Source organism: Artemia franciscana, chromosome 10 (genome assembly GCF_032884065.1).
Source record: "Artemia franciscana chromosome 10, ASM3288406v1, whole genome shotgun sequence".
In the NCBI taxonomy this organism is placed as follows: Eukaryota; Metazoa; Arthropoda; class Branchiopoda; order Anostraca; family Artemiidae; genus Artemia; species Artemia franciscana.
Window position 1 is genome coordinate 2,474,896 of NC_088872.1, and position 20,128 is coordinate 2,495,023.

At 35.1% G+C, this 20,128-nt stretch overlaps 1 protein-coding gene across 6 annotated transcripts in view; it reads right to left on the minus strand.

Annotated features, from left to right (window-relative positions):
* The window catches only part of LOC136031651 (uncharacterized), a 238,092-nt gene that overhangs the window by 65,949 nt on the left and 152,015 nt on the right, over positions 1-20,128 (minus strand). Inside the window, exon 12 of one of the 6 annotated variants that reach the window (XR_010618551.1) lies at positions 18,582-18,870. The exons of the other annotated variants lie outside the window; for them this stretch is intronic. The gene's annotated coding sequence lies outside the window, so the exon portion shown is untranslated. The remainder of the gene's footprint in view (positions 1-18,581; positions 18,871-20,128) is intronic. 6 annotated transcript variants of the gene reach the window in all.

Genomic DNA, 20,128 nt, shown 5'->3' on the forward strand with positions numbered 1-20,128 from the left:
GTTACTCTCTTGTCTATTAAACACCAACTAACAGCCTCAAATTCACTGCAGAATACAAATAATTCAAAAAAAAAAAAATCAGAAAAGATTTAGCAAAAAAAAGTTCAGTTCTAGTCTGGAAAGTGAAACTATTTAGGTACATAAACACAAATACATAAAAATAGAATTGAAAGAAGTGTACTATATTTATTGAAATTGAACATTCCAAACCTGAATTTAAATGATAGGAATTTCTATTTTAATCATTTGCATATTAATTTAGAAACTTTACATTCATATGATATGGTCTGTTACTGGCGAACCCATGCTAGGACCACTGGATACAGGGGTGCTGCTGGGGATTTAAGTTTAGAGAAAGGATTTAAGGAATGTGCCGACAATTACGGACTCATAAGCCACATTTCAAAGGTAAAAAGTAAATTTTACAAGGTTAAAACTTCACTCCTCCCGCTCCACCTTACGACACCCTCCGACCGAATATCATGGTTTTAATTGATTGAATCACGATCTATCACTCGCGCAAGTGAATATTCATTAAAGAGTTTTGGTAGAAGTAGTGGGTTCTTACACTCACCAACAATTTCGAACATTGCTGGACCAGGTGTGTATTGACAAGTATTAACAACAAATATACCATGACTCCATTTGACTAACCTCTGCTGCTCTCTCCACCATGACCAGACTTAGTTCGTGGCACCGCCCCCCAAAGAATGGGCAAGCAAATATTACCCGAGGAAATCTGGCGCAACCCTCTGGATAAGCTGGAAATAGCAAATAAAAAGAATCGGCCAACATCCGAAATTTTCTCCCGGTATCAGATGATGACCCCCATATTAGCCTGATATAGTCAGTCAGCTTATACATCGGTCAGGACCTACTCTAAAGTATTGAGGCTCTTTCAATCAAACTCTTTAGACTTTTTTAAGCTATTAATTCTAAATTAAATTGCTTGAGTTCATAATGTAACATCTAAAATCTTTAAAAGAGGATATAGTTAAAATTTTCAGAATATATTCACAATCAGAACAATAATGTTAAGGTTTTGAAACGAAGACCAATTCAATGTTAGACCCATTTCTCTTCATTTCTGCCTCAAATGTTCAGGGTTAGAAATTAAGTTGTGTTTATAAACGGGTTTTTGTGGGTTTTAAGTCGGAATCTTAGGAAAAAGCACGTTCTCTGTTTTTAAACACTTATATTTTTTTTGTAAGAGATTAAGGACAAGTGAACACAAATGTTTTGTTTAATAATAGCCAACAGTATTATAAACTATTCAAAAACAGTTTAGCTAAAAGTATATTTGTTAGTTAAAGCCCAACTGTGCTTTCTCAGTATTAAAATCCATTTACTTATTTTCGAATTATGAGAACAATTTCGAACATTGCTGGACCAGGTGTGTATTGACAAGTATTAACAACAAATATACCATGACTCCATTTGACTAACCTCTGCTGCTCTCTCCACCATGACCAGACTTAGTTCGTGGCACCGCCCCCCAAAGAATGGGCAAGCAAATATTACCCGAGGAAATCTGCTTCGAGATGCATGATCACGTAGGAAAAAGTGTCATAGACTGTTTTTTTAGTTTTCATTTTCGTATAGCAAACTCAAAGCTCTTTTCCACTTATATAAAGAAATATTAGGGCCTGAACAGTAAAGGACAATGCCGATCACTTGATACAAAGAAGAAAAAAAACAGTTTATTTAAAAAATCAATTTATTTGTTTCTTAAGTTAAATAAAAGAATAAGTGACTATCCTAAGTGTAAGAGATAAGACAAATTCTGTTAACATAGAAACAGGTTAGGAAGAAGAGGCGACTATCAGAGTTTGAATATTCATTAAAGAGTTTTGGTAGAAGTTGTGGGTTCTTACACTCACCAACAATTTCGAACATTGCTGGACCAGGTGTGTATTGACAAGTATTAACAACAAATATACCATGACTCCATTTGACTAGCCTCTGCTGCTCTCTCCACCGTGACCAGACTTAGTTCGTGGCACCGCCCCCCAAAGACTGGACAAGCAAATATTACCCGAGGAAATCTGGCGCAACCCTCTGGATAAGCTGGAAATAGCAAATAAAAAGAATCGGCCAACATCCGAAATTTTCTCCCGGTATCAGATGATGACACTGACCCCCATATTAGCTTGATATAGTCAGTCAGCTTATACATCGGTCAGGACCTACTCTAAAGTATTGAGGCTCTTTCAATCAAACTCTTTAGACTTTTTTAAGCTATTAATTCTAAATTAAATTGCTTGAGTTCATAATGTAACATCAAAAATCTTTAAAAGAGGATATAGTTAAAATTTTCAGAATATATTCACAATCAGAACAATATTGTTAAGGTTTTGAAACGAAGGCCAATTCAATGTTAGACCCATTTCTCTTCATTTCTGCCTCAAATGTTCAGGGTTAGAAATTAAGTTGTGTTTATAAACGGGTTTTTGTGGGTATTAAGTCGGAATCTTAGGAAAAAGCACGTTCTTTGTTTTTGAACACTTATATTTTTTTGTAAGAGATTAAGGACAAGTGAATACAAATGTTTTGTTTAATACTAGCCAACAGTATTATAAATTATTCAAAAACAGTTTAGCTAAAAGTATATTTGTTAGTTAAAGCCCAACTGTGCTTTCTCAGTATTAAAATCCATTTACTTATTTTCGAATCATGAGAACAATTTCGAACATTGCTGGACCAGGTGTGTATTGACAAGTATTAACAACAAATATACCATGACTCCATTTGACTAACCTCTGCTGCTCTCTCCACCATGACCAGACTTAGTTCGTGGCACCGCCCCCCCCAAAGACTGGGCAAGCAAATATTACCCGAGGAAATCTGCTTCGAGATGCATGATCACGTAGGAAAAATTGTCATAGACTGTTTTTTTAGTTTTCATTTTTGTATAGCAAACTCAAAGCTCTTTTTCACTTACATAAAGAAATATTAAGGCCTGAACAGTAAAGGACAATGCCGATCACTTGATACAAAGAAGAAAAAAAAACAGTTTATTTGAAAAATCAATTTATTTGTTTCTTAAGTAAAATAGAAGAATATGTGACTATCCTAAGTGTAAGAGATAAGACAAAGACAATATTATCTGTTAACAAAGAAACAGGTTAGGAAGAAGAGGCGACTATCGATAACCAAAAAATCGACCAAGTATATCCTCACATCTTGCAGCAAGACCAAGAGTTTCCAAATTTACCAGACATCTTACATTCAGAACATATGTTGGAATTTGTTCAACTATAATCTCTCCAGATTCATGGTGGCTGAGCCTGCCGAGTTACACCGCTAGCCCCCAGTCAAAGGATTTGCTACGCCAAGACCTGAACCTTCGTTTCAAAGAACATAAGGAGTATCATCACTATCATCACTTACCAAAGTAGCCTCATAAGTGAGGACGGTGTGTGTAGTAAAGATGTAAGCCGTCAGGGGCCTAGCTCTAGCATTTTTATTGGAGGGGGGGGGGGGGCAAGAATTTTATTCAGGTGCTACCGAAGAAAAGTTACCATTGCCAAAGACGCTACTAGGTTAAATTCAAAATACTATACAATACATTATAAACAATGAACAATAAAATAAATTAAATAACATTACATAATTAAACATACTTAATTAAATAATTAAATATAACATAATTAAACATAAAATTCATAATTAAACATAATTAAACATAATTAAACATACATAATTAAACATAATTACATAAATTAAATAACATTAAATAAACATAAAATTAAGCACTGTTGATCAAGCTTTTAGTAAGTTTATCAGCAATGAGTTGCTGCAGGCGACAGTAGTATAGTATAGATAGTATAGTATATACTTTATACTATATAGTATAGACAGTAGTATAGTCGGCTAAGATGAATTTCATATACATTCGGGTTTTTTCAGCTGGTTTCACTACTAATGTTGCAAACCCTATCCCCCCATACTTCTCTAACCTCCCATCCCAGCACAGGATGGTTGAACCAACCATCATTCTAACAGCCCCATGCATTGTCCTATTCAGTTGCGCAATATTTTAAACATATTTTGACTCTGTAAAATTAAGTTTGTTGTGCTAAACTTACTATACGTAATTCATTGAAATTTATGACTTTTTATTAAATCGATTTGTTAGTGTGTTCACTGCTTAATATAAATTAAATAAAAAAACTAGTTTTTTAAACTGAAAGTAAGGAGCGATATTAAAACTTAAAACAAACAGAAATTACTCCGTATATGAAATGGGCTGTCCCCTCCGCAATCCCTCGCTCTTTACGCTAAATTTTTTAATTGTTTTAAAAAGTAGAATTGTGGCAAAGAATCAAATTTTAGCGTAAAGAGCAAGGGATTGCGGAGGGGACAACCCATTTCATATACTGAGTAATTTCTGTTCGTTTTAAGTTTTAATATCGCTCCTTACTTTCAGTTTAAAAAACTAGTTTTTTATTTAATTTCTGAACGTTTTTGAATTAATACATTTTTGATTTTGGCTCTCCGCACATTAATTATTAAAATGAAATTTGCATATTAATTTTTTTTGGCTAAACGGCTTTCTCTTAGTTTTGATTTGACGATTTTGAGAAATAAGGGGTGGGGAAGGAGGCCTAGTTGCCCTCCAATTTTTCGGTTACTTAAAAAGGCAACTAGAACTTTTAATTTCTAACGAACGTTTTTATTAGTAAAAAATATACGTAACTTAAGAATTAACTTACGTAACAAACTTTTATAATCTTATATTTTTTATTATGTATATGAGGGGGTTTGTCCCCTCGTTAATACCTCACCTTTTACACTAAATCTTAAGTTTTGTCCCAGTTCTTTAAGAATGACCCCTGAATCAGAAAGGCCGTGGAATATATAGTTGAAATTACTAAAAATACTTTAGCATGAAGAGCAAGGTATTTATCTCCTCCTAAATACCTCGCTCTTTATGCTAAAGTACTTTTAGAACCCCTCATATGCGTAATAATCTCTGTTCGTTTTAGGTTTTAATGCTACTCCTTACTTTCAGGTGAAAAACTTTTTCGTGTTTATTTTTTCATTGATTTTTTTTTATAGTAATGTTGGAAAATCCCGCGCCCTTTTCATTGAATTTCTCTTCCGCCATGATATATTCCTCCAAAAGAAGATCCTCCCACATAGCCCCCTCCCCTCAACCCACCCCAAACCAAATAAATCCCCCTGAATACGTCTGTACACTTCCCAATAACCATTACTGTATGTAAAAACTGGACAAAGTTTTGTAACTTACAGCCCCTCCCCCAGGGACTGTGGGGGAGTGAGTCATTCCAAAGACATAGTTAATATGGTTTTCGACTATGCGGAACAAAAATGGCTATCTCAAAATTTGGATCTGTAGACTTTGGAAAACACATGAGCGTGGGAGGGGGCCTAGGTGCCCTCCAATTTTTTTGGTCACTTAAAAAGGGCACTAGAACTTTTCATTTCCGTTAGAATGAGCCCTCTTGCGAGATTCTAGGACCACCTGGTCGATACGATGACCCCTGGGAAAAAAAACAAATAAACACGCACCCGTGATCTGTCTTCTGGCAGAAAAAACGGAATTCCACATTTTTGTAGATAGGAACTTGAAATTTTTGCTACAAGGTTCTCTGATACGCTGAATGCGATGGTGTGATTTTCGTTACGATTCTATGACTTTTAGGGGGTGTTTCCTCCTATTTTCCAAAATAAGGCAACTTTTCTCAGGCTCGTAACTTTTGATGACAAAGATTAAATTTGATGAAACTTATATATTTAGAACCAGCATGAAAATTCGATTCTTTTGCTGTATCTTTTAGCATCAAATTCCGTTTTTTAGAGTTTCGTATACTATTGAGCCGGGTCACTCCTTACTACAGTTCGTTACCACGAACTGTTTGATAAATAGCATTGGAATAAGTGGGACACATAAAGCAAAAGCAAAAATGCCGGATAATTCTAAGTTTTGTTATATATAATTCCAGTTCTAATATATTGAAACACGAATCTTATAATATTTCAAAATTAGACGAGTATAAATATAAAACAAACCTACAGTAAACACAGAATTGTTAGGAAAAGTGTAGTCATCTATGTTTTCTCTTTCAATTGCCAAATATGCAATTGAAGATAATATTTATTGCCCCGTGGTGTTGTGGCAGTACGTTTTAGCCATCGTAGGCAAGAAAAAGGTCTTTCACATGATGCAGAATTCATAGGAATAGTGAATTACTGTGTAAACAGATCAAATGTCAGATGAAACACACATTTCAAGAGTTTTTCAGCAAAAACAGATGAAATAGAACAGATGATAGAAAAACAGACTTTTTCTAGAATGTTTTAGTTTTATATCAAACAGTTCGTGGTAACGGTAAGGAGCGACCCTGCTCAAAAGTAACCAAAACCCTAAAAAATGGAATTTTTATATCAATAGCTACATTAAAAGAATTGCATTTTAATGCTGATTTTAAATATATAAGTTTCATCAGGTTTAGTCTTACCCATCAAAAGTTACGAGCCTGAAAAAATTTGCCTTATTTTAGAAAACAGGGGGAAACACCCTCTAAAAGTCATAGACGTTTGACGAAAATCAGATTCAGCGTATCAGTGAACCCTATTATAGGAGTTCAAGATCCTATCTACAAAAATGTGGAATTTTGTATTTTTTTTTGCCAGAAGGCAGATCACGGATGCGTGTTAATTTGTTTGTTCGTTTTTTTCCCAGGGATGATCTTATCGACCCAGTGGTCCTAAAATGTTGCAAGAGGGCTCATTCTAACGGAAATGAAAAGTTCTAGTGCCCTTTTTAAGTGACCAAAAATTGGAGGGCACCTAGGCCCCCTCCCATGCTAATTATTTTCCCAAAGTCGACGGATCGAAATTCCGAGACAGCCATTTTATTCAGCGTAGTCGAAAAACCTTATAACTATGTGTTTGGGGAAGACTTACTCCCCCAGAGTCCCCGTGGGAGGGTCTACAAGTTACAAACTTTTGCCAGTGCTTACTAATGGTTATTCAGAATTGTACAGACGTTTTCAGGGGGATTTTTTGGTTGGGGAGAGGGGTTGAAAAGAGGGGGATATGTTGGGGGAACTTCCCATTGAGGAATTTGTCATGGGGGAAGAAAATTTCCATGAAGGGAGGGCAGGATTTTCTAGCATTATTAAAAAAAAAACAATGAAAAAATAAATATGAACAAGTTTTTTCAACTGGAAGTAAGGAGCAGCATTAAAACTTAAAACTAACAGAAATTATAACACATATGAGGGGATCACCTCCTCCTAATACCTTGCTCTTTACACTAAAGTATTTTTTGTTATTCTACGGCTTTTTTGATTCAGGGGTCATTCTTAATGAATTGGGACACAATTTAAGCTTTAGTGTAAAGAGCGAGGTACTGACGAGGGGGTCAACCCCCTCACATATGTAATAAAAACATGAGAATACAAAAGTTCGTTATGTAAGCTAATTTATAAGTTATGTATATCTTTTACTAATAAAATCATTCGTAAAAAAATTAAATTCTTAAGTTACTCTTAAGTTAATTCTTAAGTTACGTATATTTTTCACTAATAAAAACGTTCGTTAAAAATTAAAAGTTCTAGTTGCCTTTTTAGGTAACCAAATAATTGGAGGGCAACTAGACTTCCTCCCCCGCTCTTTTTTTCTCAAAATTATTTCGATCAAAACTATGAGAAAGCCATTTAGCCAAAAAAAGGCAAATTTCGTTTAAATTATTCCTCTGCGGAGAGCCAAAATCAAAACATGCATTGATTCAAAAACGTTCAGAAATTAAATTGAAAAAGACAAGTTTTTTTTAACTGAAAGTACGGAGCCACATTAAAACTTAAAACGAACAGAAATTACTTCGTATATGAAAGAGGCTGCTTCCTTATCACCGCCCCGCTCTTTAAGCTAAAGTTTTTACTGTTTTAAAAAGAAAAGTTGAGAGAAAGAGTAAAACTTTAGCGTAAAGAGCGGGGCGTTGATGAGGAAGCAGCCTCTTTCATATACGAAGTAATTTCTGTTCGTTTAAAGTTTTAATGTCGCTCCTTACTTTCAGTTAAAAAACTTGTTTTTATTTTATTTAATATCCTATAACAGCAATGTAGCTCAGACATGCAGCGTTTAAAATCAAGGTTATAGTATTAACACACAAAGCTTACACTGTCTTTGTTCACTTAGTTTGCATCTAGCATTACGCGTAAGTTGTTCAAGACTTACAAACTGTTCTGTTCTAACCTACTTTCAATATCTGTGTTTAGAACATCAATAACAGGACACAACACTGTTATTTTTTTTTTTTTTTTTTTACTCTTGCGCTGTCTCATATGGAACTATTGTGCTCCCACCCAATTTCACTGGAACTTTAAGTTTCCGGGGCAATTCAGGACCTCTAAAACCACATTTATTAGCTAATTATGAGCTGTGAAGGCAATCATAAAGTGTCATATGACACCCACAACATTTCCTTTTTGTGAAAAAAAAACTTGCTTTTTTATTTAATATTTATCTTTAATATCTTAAATATTTAATATCTGTTTTATTTAATTTCACGGGTTGAAACACATGATGAAAATACACGGGAAATATATAATTTGGGTTATATATCAAGGAGGCACACTCGTGCCTCTATAAAGAGGCGACACACGACAATGTTAAGCGATCTTCGGTTCCAGTGGTCGCAGACGGATGGGGAGGGATGCATTTCGTAGCCCGAGCTCCAACTAAGAAACCTGCAAAATTTCATCCCCCTCCAACTTTTCCTTCATGGGGAAAATATGGCTGAAAGTTTCGACCTGTCAACCCAAGCCCCCCTTTAACGTTGTCCGATCGGGCTGAAATTCACAAGTTAAGGTCCCCTAGGGCCCAGGAGCTTATCCGCGAAATTTCAGCTTGATCCGATAACTCCTTCCCTGTTTTCCAGAAACCACGCATAGCCACTTAAAATTCATTTACTTTTTTTTCCTAGACGCCTACAGGTCACATCCGACATCGGATCTGGGTGTACGAAGACTCATTCGATGCGGAATTCTCCGAGTAATTTTCCTGGAAAGTTTCGTAGGAAAATCTTAACCCCCCGAAAGTTTCGACCCTCCGACCCCCCCCCCCACCCCTTTTAACGTTGTCCGATCGGGCTGAAATTCACAAGTTAAGGTCCCCTACGGCCCAGGAGCTTATCCGCGAAATTTCAGCTCGATCCGATAACTCCTTCCCTGTTTTCCAGAAACCACCCATTAGCTATTTAATTAACGGATTTCTCTCCATAAGAGCCCATGTTAATTTGAAATTTTTAAAAGCTATTGAGAAGTTATATTTACACACATGTAAGTTATTAGCTCAGTTGGTAGAGCGTGAGACTTTAATCCTCGGGTCAAAGGTTCAAGTCCCTTACGGGCGGTTTTTTTTCACAACATCAAAAAAATTTTGATAACACCTGGACAGCTTATCATTTGAGAGATAACAGAATATTAGCTTCTTATGAGCAAAAGAAACATTTCGGTCATTCTATCTATTTTTTTTCTATTTTATACAATGATTTAAAAGCGGGAGGGGGCGGCAGCCACCCAAGTTCCTCTCCTAATTCCTGTACGAGGAGTACAGGAATTATTAAATTACATCCACCATGGATTGTAGAAAAACGTACAGAAATAATATGAAAAAAACTTCGTTTTCTTAAAGAGTTAAAGAGGCTGCGTCCCAAAGTCGAACCTTAAAACGTACAGGAATTAGAAGAGGCAGTTGGGGGGCTGCCGCCCCCCAAACTCCCAGCTTTTAAAGACTCTTTTGTACAGGTTTTTTTTGGGGGGGGGACTTCATTGTTACTAATTACTAGTTTCGGCGCAATGGTTCTCCTGTCCTCTTGTGTTTAACATTTTTCGAAGTTATTCCATTATTCATTCATTTCAATTTTTTGTTAATTAAAAGAGGGCCTTTCCGAAGCCAAGAGCTGGGGGTTAGCAAAAAAAAAACAAAAAACCTGTACAAAAGAGTCTTTAAAAGCTGGGGGTTTGGGGGGCGGCAGCCCCCCAACTGCCTCTTCTAATTCCTGTACGTTTTAAGGTTCGACTTTGGGACGCAGCCTCTTTAACTCTTTAAGAAAACGAAGTTTTTTTCATATTATTTGCATACTAGGGGGGGGGGGGGTTGTGGGTAAACAATAGTGCAGCTGTATTCCAAATGTGTTAACTAGAATTATTCTACACATTATGAAGTAGGTCTAAGAATTGTTTTTAAACGTTTCCTTCTCAACCGCCTCAATTCTATACTTATAAAATTTTAAGGAGGGGGACAATTTTTTCTTCTTTTTTTTCACGAACATACAAAATAATTTTTTTTTGAAATCAAGGGATGGGGGGAATCCAGGAGGCAAAAACCCTCTCCCCTGATTGCCCCTCCACAGAAACTAGTTCCGTGACCACCGGAACTAGTTTCAATAGCAAAAAAAGCGTAATAAAATTCAATACTCGAGATTTTAGGTTCTTAGATCTAGGTTCTTAGGTTCTGTAGGTCTGAATTCCTTCGGCAAAGCCCTAGGAATAGCCTAGACGAAGTATCAAATAATTTTTTAATCTAGCTTAAAACACAAATTAACACACCATAGTCTAATTCAGATATTGATAGCAGTGGAACTTATTTCTTATTACAATGTATTTCAAGCACTAGACCTGCCAACAAGAGCAAAATCCTCCCTGGTTGATGTTACTCTGAGTTTGTATAAGAAGTAGATTACCTACTTTCTTGATGATCAAACAGTTCGTGGTAACGCACTGTAGTAAGGAGGAGCGACCCGGCTCAATAGTAACCGAAACTATAAAAAATGAAATTTCGATACAAATAGTTGCATCAAAAGAATCGCATTTTAATGCTAATTTTAAATATATATGTTTCATCAAGTTTAGTCTTACCCATCGAAAGTTACGAGCCTGAGAAAAGTTGCCTTATTTTAGATAATAGGAGGAAACATCCCCTAAAAGTCATAGAATCTTAACGAAAATCACACCATCAGATTCAGCATATCAGAGAACCCTATTGTAGAAGTTTCAAGCTCCTATCTACAAAAATTTGGAATTTTGTATTTTTTTTGCCAGAAGACACAAATGCGGATCACAAATGCGTGTTTATTTGTTTGTCTGTATTTTTGTTGTTTTTTTCTCCCAGGGGTGATCGTATCGACCCAGTGGTCCTATAATGTCATGAGAGGGTTCATTCTAATGTAAATTAAAAGTTCTATTGCCCTTTTTAAGTGATTAAAAAATTGGAGGGTACCTAGGCCCCCTCCCAACGCTCATTTTTTCCCAAATCACCGGATCAAAATTTTGAGATAACCATTTTGTTCTATATAGTCGGAAAACCTAATAACTACGTTTTTGGGGACGACTTGATTCCCCAGTCCCCGAGGGAGGGGCTGCAAGTTACAAAGTTTTACCAGTGTTTACATATAGTAATTGTTATTGGGAAGTGTATAGACATTTTCAGGGGTTACTTCGGAGGATCTTTCCGTGGATAAATTTATCATGATAGAAGAGAATTTCCATTAAGGGGGCGCAAGATTTTCTGGCAATATTAAAAAAAAATGTGAAAATAAAAAAAAGTTTTATTCAACTGGAACCACGGAGCAGCGTTAAAACTTTAAACGAACAGAAAATTATGCGTATATAAGGGGGTTCGTCCTTACGCTAAAGTCCTTGCTCCTTACGCTAAAACACTTTTAGTAGTTTCAAATATTTATTCTGTGGCCTTTGTGATTTAGGGGTCATTCTTAAAGAACTGAGACAAAATTCAAGCTTTAGTATAAAGATCGAGGTATTGACGAGTGGACCCCCCCCCCGTAATAATAATATACAAATATAAAAGTTCGTTACGTAAGTTAATTCGTAAGTTACATATATTTATTACTAATAATGACTTTAGTAAAAAAAATTAAAAGTTCTTGTTGCGTTTTTAAGTAACAAAAATGGGAGGGCAACTAGGCCTCCTACCCCACCCTTTCTTTCAAAATTGTCCAATCAAAACTACGAGAAAGCCATTTAGCCAAAATAGATTAATATCCAAATTTTGTTTTAATCATTCATTTGTGGTGAGCCAAAATCAAAACATGCATTAATTCAAAAACATTCAAAAATTAAATAAGAAAAAACAAGTTTTTTTAAATGCAAGTAAGGAGCGAAATTAAAAAATAAAATTAACAGAAATTATTGCGTATATGAAAGGGGTAGTCACCTCGTCAACGCCTCGCTCTTCATGCGAAATTTTTTTATTTTTTTAAAAAGTAGAACTGTGACAAAGAGTCAAACTTTAGCGTTTAATTGTACAAACTTTAGCGTAAAATTGTTGGAAGGTTGTCCCTTCCTCGACGCCTCGCTCTTTACGCTAAAGTTGGACTCTTTCTCAAAACTTCACTTTTTAAAACAATAAAAAACTTTAACGTAAATAGCGAGGCATCGAGGAGGGGACAACCCCTTTCATATACGGAATAATTTCTGTTCGTTTTAAGTTTTAATGGCGCTCCTTACTTTCAGCTGAGAAAACTTGTTTTTTTATTTAATTTCTGAACGTTTTGAATTAAAGCATGTTTTGATTTTGGCTCACCGCATATGAATAATTAAAACGAAATTTGCATATTAATTTTTTTTCTCAATGGCTTTCTCTTAGTTTTGACCGGACGATTTTGAAAAAAAAGGGGTAAGAAGGAGGCCTAGTTGCCCTTCAATACTTTGGTTACTTAAAAGGGCAACTAGAACTTTCAATTTTTTACGAACGTTTTTATTATTAAAAAATACGTAACAGACGAATTAACTTACGTAACAAACTTCTATATTTGTACATTTCTATTACGTATATGAGGAGGTTTGCCCCTTCGTTAATACCTCGCTCTTTACACTGAAGCTTAAATTTTCACCCAGTTCTTTAAGAATGACCCCTGAATCAAAAAGGCCGTAAAATAAATAGTTGAAATTACTAAAAATAGAACCCCACACGTATGTAATAATTTCTGTTCGTTTTAAGTTTTAATGCTGCTCCTTACTTTCAGTTGATAAAAACTTTTCTAGCTGCTCCTTACTTTCAGTTGATTAAGAATTTTCATATTTATTTTTTCATTGTTTTTGTTTTGTTTTAAATAATGCTAGAAAATCCTGCGGCCCCTTAATGGAAATTCTCTTCCCTCATGACAAATTCCTCCATGGAAAGATCTTCCCAAGTAACCCCTTCCCTTCAGCCCCCCAACCAAAAAATCTCACTGAAAATGTATGTAAGCTTCCCATTAACCATTACTACATGTAAACAATGATCAAAGTTTGTGACTTGCAGCCCCTCCCCCAAGGACTGTGAGGGAGTAAGTCGTCCTCAAAGACATATTAATTAGGCTTTTCGAATATGCTGAACAATATGGCTATCTAAAAATTTTGAGCCACTGACTTTGGGAAAAAATGAGCGTGGGAGGGGGCCTATGTGCCCTCCAATTTTTTTGGTCACTTAAACAGGGCACTGGAACTTTTAATTTCCGTTAGAATAAGCCTTCTCGCGACATTCTAGGACCACTGAGTTGATACAATCACCCCAGGAAAAAAAACGCACCCGTGAGCGGTCTTCTGGCAAAAAATACAAATTTCCCCATTTTTGTAGATAGGAGCTTGAAACTTCTACAGTAGGGTTCAATAAAACGCTGAATGTGATGGTGTGATTCTATGACTTTTAGGGGGTGTTTGCCCCTATTTTCCAAAATAAGGCACATTTTCTCAGGCTCGTAACTTTTGATGGGTAAGACTAAATTTGATAAAACTTATATATTTAATATCAGCATAAAAATCAGATTCTCTTGATGTAACTATTGATATCAAAATACCTTTTTTAGAATTTCGTTTACTATTGAGCCGGGTCACTCCTTGCTACAGTCCGTTACCCCGAACTGTTTGAAAACCAGCTAAGATTAATAAAAAAAAAAAATCTGGTCGAAGTATAGAGCGAATTTGATGCTTAAAACGAGCAGCAGTTTTAAAGTTACTTCATGAATTATAGTTTTTACTCCAAACTACTGGAGGGGGGCAACTGCGTCCCCCCCAAATGACGCCACCGTAAGCAGTCAAATATCAAAGGAGCTTTATCGAAGTTGAAGGAAATTTTCAAGAACAAGCAGATCCAAAACTGAGAACTTTTAGTTCAAAATACTTCCCTTTCAATAAACAAGCAATAATTGTAAATGTTTCTGCAAAACAAAAAAAGAATCCAAAATAATCTTTCCTGAAAACTGACATACATACAATGTGAACAAACAATCTAAATAGGTCATGAGTTTGGATAAATTCGTTTAGGGCCTTAATTAAAAAGAAAACGTTTTTCATATTTCACAATTACTCAGGCGTCGAATGTCCCAGTGGCTCAATTTTCATTTCTAAAATTAATGATTTCAGAAAACTTCAATAAATGGTGCAGTTTTTCCTCGTTCCTACCGCAAATACAAAGGCTTAAGGCTGCAGAGATGTCTGGTATTAACTCCTAAACTCATTAAAAGTTCCAGGCACAAATAAATATATTTTGAACATTTACATTATTTTTAAGAGAACGAGGGAAGCAGGTATCAATGTCCTTACACTGTCTAATTAATTGCGTCTATTGTATGTCTTATTTGTTGAGCAGAAGGATCTAACTATAGGCGGATTTCCTAGTCAAGGCCCGGCAGTTCTTTAAATTTAAGCAACTCATTACAGCACCAAGCCACATGAGGCCAACACAGCCATGCACGCTCCTGCTCGCTCTCAATATATTCAAAGCAAAACAAAGAATCGTTATGTGTTTTCCAGAAGATTGAGGATGGACAACGTTCTTTGGCTAAGGGTATCTTAGAAGCTGCTAGGTCAACTATTATTTTTTTATGGAATTAGTCTTCTTTTCAAGGAGCATCGTTGTGATTGCACGAATTAAAAAATATCCCAAGTGCTTTTGTACTAACCACCCCCAATAAAAAGAAGCAGACTAGAAATATGCATCTAATACCACTACTTACTTCTGATAGCTCACCACAGCACCAAGCCACCTGAAGCCAAGACAGCTACGTACGCTCATCCTCCATCCCAATGGATTCAAAGCCCCCTCTTCACAACCTCCAGGGAAGCTCCCAGTCCCATTAAATGTTTCTTAACAACATCCTCCTCCCATCGATGACATCCTGCTATTTGTTTATCCAAGACTAGACGGTTGGCCAAAAAGTACAATATATGACAATCTGTAATCCTTTATACGCAGAACGGGCCCAAGTCATCTCAGCCTTTCTTTTATAATAGCCTAGAACGCGGGATTAAACCGCTGCTGTCTGAGACACGCAGGTACCCTTAATATCTAGAGGCATCTATGCTCTTTCAAACTTCATTTTGCTTCTCTTTTTCGACATTTAATGTAGTGGTTGTCAAAATATGAAAGATTGCGTCGATTATAATGAACTTGACCGTAAATTCTTTGAAATACCATATTAAGTATTTTAAAAGACCGTATTTAGTAGTCCCACAGAAGATTTACAATTTAGTTCTTTAAGCTATCTAAGAACAGAATCCTGATAACCCATTTTAATGCCACTCTTGAATTTTAATGAAAAAATTGTTTGTCTTATTTCATTCTAGCTAAATGAGCTTGTATAGAAGTCGAGTCACGAATACTAAAGTAAAAATAATTTTGTAGAAAACATGTTTCACATCAAAGAATTCTTAGGATTCAAAATGTCACTTTCTCCACTTGAACAGCATTTCCTTCATTTTGAAATAAAAACTCCTCCTAAAAATTACTTTTTTTACAGTATATATAACTGTAAAAACTGTTTCTTCAGAGTATATATAGTATACATTCCAAAAAACTTAAATACATTTTGGGACTCAAGAGTGCAAAACCCTATCTCCCCTTTACAGCATTCGAACACTTTGAGCGGCCATCGAATTAGCAATATTTCCACAAGTGATCCTGAGCAATAATAGTATGACTTAAAGATCCTGCTGGTGTTTTTTCGATATTGATATCTAAATTCAAATAACTAGATATATTTTACCTAAAATCCATCTGTTTCAGTTCTTCTTTTTTCTTCTCTCTATAGTCATTCTTTTAAAGAGCTCTACTTCCAACCTGAGATGTTTGAAGTATCTTTTTGAATACAGAGTTTTCACCTTGAGCACTATCAATCTCAATTCCAATTTAATCAATAAAAGAACATGAGAAACATGTAAATAAGCTGCTTTTGAAATAGAGATGAAGTCCCTTCTCACAATAAATTATTTTTGGTAACAATTGAATGGGCTATTGGAAAGAAAAAAGACACCAAATAATTTATTTTGAGGTTAGAAAAAACGAGAAACATTGTCTGAAATTAACAATCTTGGAGTTCAGCATCTACGAAAAAATAAAAAGGAGAGGAGGCTTCAGGATCCACTTAGGGGTTTCCTCTTCCTATGAGATCACGCCCTCTCCCCACCAAAATCTAGGCATTTTGCTTTTCTTATAACTTTTTATATTATCCATGCTATTCGCTTAATATCTATTTTTAAAATTTACCCCCATTCCCCCAAAAAGACAAAACAAAACAATTCATGTATATTTTCCGACACGCAGTTACCTTCTTGGTCACTGTTATAGTGGACAGACAGGAAATTATAGAAAATCTTGTTACTTTGGAAAAATGTTTGAGTTTAAATGATGATTTTCTAGAGTTATCAATTCAAAGGAAAATATTTTCTAAAAGAATCCTTAAAGATATAATGAGAAATAATTCTTCGTCTTTGGACTATTGCATGGAACTTTTAAGTCCTGGCCCAGATACATTTACTCAATTTATAGATATATTAATTGAAACAAAACAAAATGATATTATGATTTTGCTTTTGAACACTACTTAGATTCAAACAGAAATAAGTCGACATTAAAAAAGAATTCTGTCTAAACAGGTTTAACTGATTTAATTTGTGACGTCCGTCCTCCTCCTAAAAAACCTTCATTTTCCCCAGTCAGTTTCTTTTTGGAAGTAAGACAGTCGACATCAAAAAAAAGTTTTACACAAGTCCATTATGCTTGTATACATTGGTCAGCTGGTTATCCTGTGAGAATTGTACCTTCGTCTATGACTATAATGAAAAATGTAGATTATGCAATCCATGTAAATTGCACAGAGGGTATTCTGTGCAAATTAAAGATTGCAATTCCTGTCTTGAAGAGATTTTTGACTCTCATACTAGAGTCAATATCCCTATTGCTCCATAGGGATACTCCATCAACTCCTATGCTTCATTTGTCACTATGATAAATGCGATTCTTTGGAAAATACTTACCCTGGCATGATTACAAAAGGCCCTAAACGTAATTTCAGTCATTTTTAAGAGACTGGTATCGTCGTGGTTTTCAATTGCTTTAGTAAACAATCAAGAGAGTTAAAACTCTACAAAAAGAGAACTTCAAACGAGACGACGGCCAGTAGAATTGAAAGACTAAAACAACGCGGAAATTTCGCCTGTATCCAAACAAGGCGTCTTCAGCACAAGATAGAAAATTAAAAGAAAACTAATCTAAAAACAAATATAAACCACCACCAATAATAATAAATACAACTGTCACTACTTATCCACGTAGGGAAAAGCAGCTATTTGAGTTACTTCAATGAGAATCAAAGAGCAACTGAGGAAAAATTATGAAAATTGAAACTTAGTTAATTATTTTGTTACGAAATAATCCTCTTCTAAGCTAACATTGAAGCAACTCTTTTTAGTCTAGTGGGTAATCTTGTCCCCTGGTGATTGTGTAAAATTTTGATTCCCCCATCGACTATTGGTTCATTATCCAAAAGAATATCATAAATTGGGTCAATATTTAAATTCCCTGTGTCTCTGTTTATTGAAATATTAGCAAATATATGTTTTTTAATTTCTATAGCCTCCCTCGCCCACTGAGAAAAACCTCCATCATTAGAAATAACTGTAGCCTCATCAAATTGTATAAATGTTCGGGATAAAAAAAATGTATGTTCAGCTAGAGTCAAAACAAAAGTTTCGGGAGGCTTTCTAAGTTGTAGGGTTTTTTCTATTGAGTTGCGATGCTCAATAAATCTTTCAGTAAATTGTTGGTGAGTTCTACCAATATAAAACTTTCCACAGGAACAAGGAATTTTATACGCCCCTCTAACTAAATCTCCCCAGGTTAAAACCTTCCCAGAATTAAGAAAACTACCTAATGGTCACACTGATTGGAAACAAATATCATTGTTATGTTTACCTAAAATTCTTTTAAGCATCTCCCCCAAAGTAGGTACATAAGGTAAAGAAATGAAACTTTTCGGTAAGTTTAATTCTGTGCACCGGAAACCCCAATAACCCTATTGTTGTGTTTAATGCGTCTATTTTTTATTATTTTATCAATGAATTTAATCGGGTAGCTATTACAAAATAAAACATCCCTCAAATATAACAATTCAGAATCTAAAAACTCCCGGGAACAAATTCTGAAAACTCTATCCACCAGTGCAATCACAACCCCTCGTTTCACTGAAATAGGGTGGCAAGAGTGAAAATTCAAATACCTATCACTGTGAGTAGGCTTTCTATAAACTGAAAAAAGTAAATGGAACTCACTTTTAATCCATAAGATATCCAGAAAAAGTAGTTTATAACTTTCTTCAAACTCCACTGTAAATTTTACGTTTTTGTCAAAACTATTTAAATGTTTATGGAAAAGGTCTAAAGACTCTAAACCGTTTTTCCAAATGCAAACCACATCATCCATGAATCTGCCCCAGAAACAAGGAGAGAGCATAAACTGTGTATGAAGGAGGTTTCAATAGATTCCATGAAGAGATTCGCCAACAAATGGGAAAGATATGCCACCATACGCAAACCAAACACCTGTTTGTAAAATTCACCTCTAAAACCAAAATAAAGAGAATGTTCATTTGCAAGAATAACCAATTTCATAATGACTTCAATCCTCAAACTCGCCATGGTCACATCTTGTATCAAATCAAAGTGCTTTTGTAATTTAATCCTTAATATATACTCGCACTTTTTCACATTACAATTTGAATACATGGACACCACATCAAAACTACAGAGAATTGAATTCTCCTCCAGTGTGAAATTTTTTAACTTATTAGTAAGATCAGTGGAATTTTTTATATATGTTTTTTGTGTTCCTAAGAGTGGATGCAATGCCACCGACAACCTTTTTCCTAATTTTGCCACTGGTGATGAAAAAGTTGATACAATGGGACGGAGGGGGACTCCCGTCTTATGAATTTTGAGTAGACCATAGATCTTTGGTGCGGAAAAACCTCTTGGATAAAATTTATTGTAAAATTGTGGGGTAATGTGTAAATTATTTTTCAGGGACTCCAATTCCTTTCTAATCGACTTTACATATTTATCCGTAGGATCGAAATCCAATTTCTTGTAAAAAGTGGCATCCGAAATGATTGTATTCATTTTACGATCATAATCATCAGTGTCCATAATTACAATATTATTGCCTTTATCTGACCTAGTAATAGTAAGGGTCTTATCCTTTTTCAAATCAGAAAGTATTTTAATGTCATTTTTGTTATATCATTTTCAATTTTTTTCATGTTAAAAGTCTTAAGTTTCCTTACGATTTCAGCTCTAAGTTTTTGAGGAGTTTAGGTTTCAAATTGGTTTAGCGAGATTAATGCAATACTCTCATCCAATGGTTCGGCAAAGGTATACTCTAAACGTATTTTGCCCGTTTGGACAATAGTCATATCTTGAGTACTGGACAAATCCAATACAATTATATCATGAGTTTTGCAAACATTACATTGGTTATACCATTTTCAAATAATTGCGAGTCTCGATCTAGGGATTGCATTGTCACAATCCATATAAGGTCCTATAGGATTTATCAAAGGATAAATTGTAGACTGGAATTCCATTTACTTTACATACAAGACATGAAGGACTAAACATTTCAAGTTTATGTAGAAGATGTATCCATGATCCAACGGCCCTGGCACTTATTACAAAAGCCAAAATAAGTTTTGAAGGAATATCACCATCGATAAATGATGAATCAGTGTAGGTAAGTGAACCCGTAGCAATATTCATGATTGTATGAGGAAGGATCGATTTGATATTATTTCTACTAGTTCTTATTTTTCAATTTTCAAAGC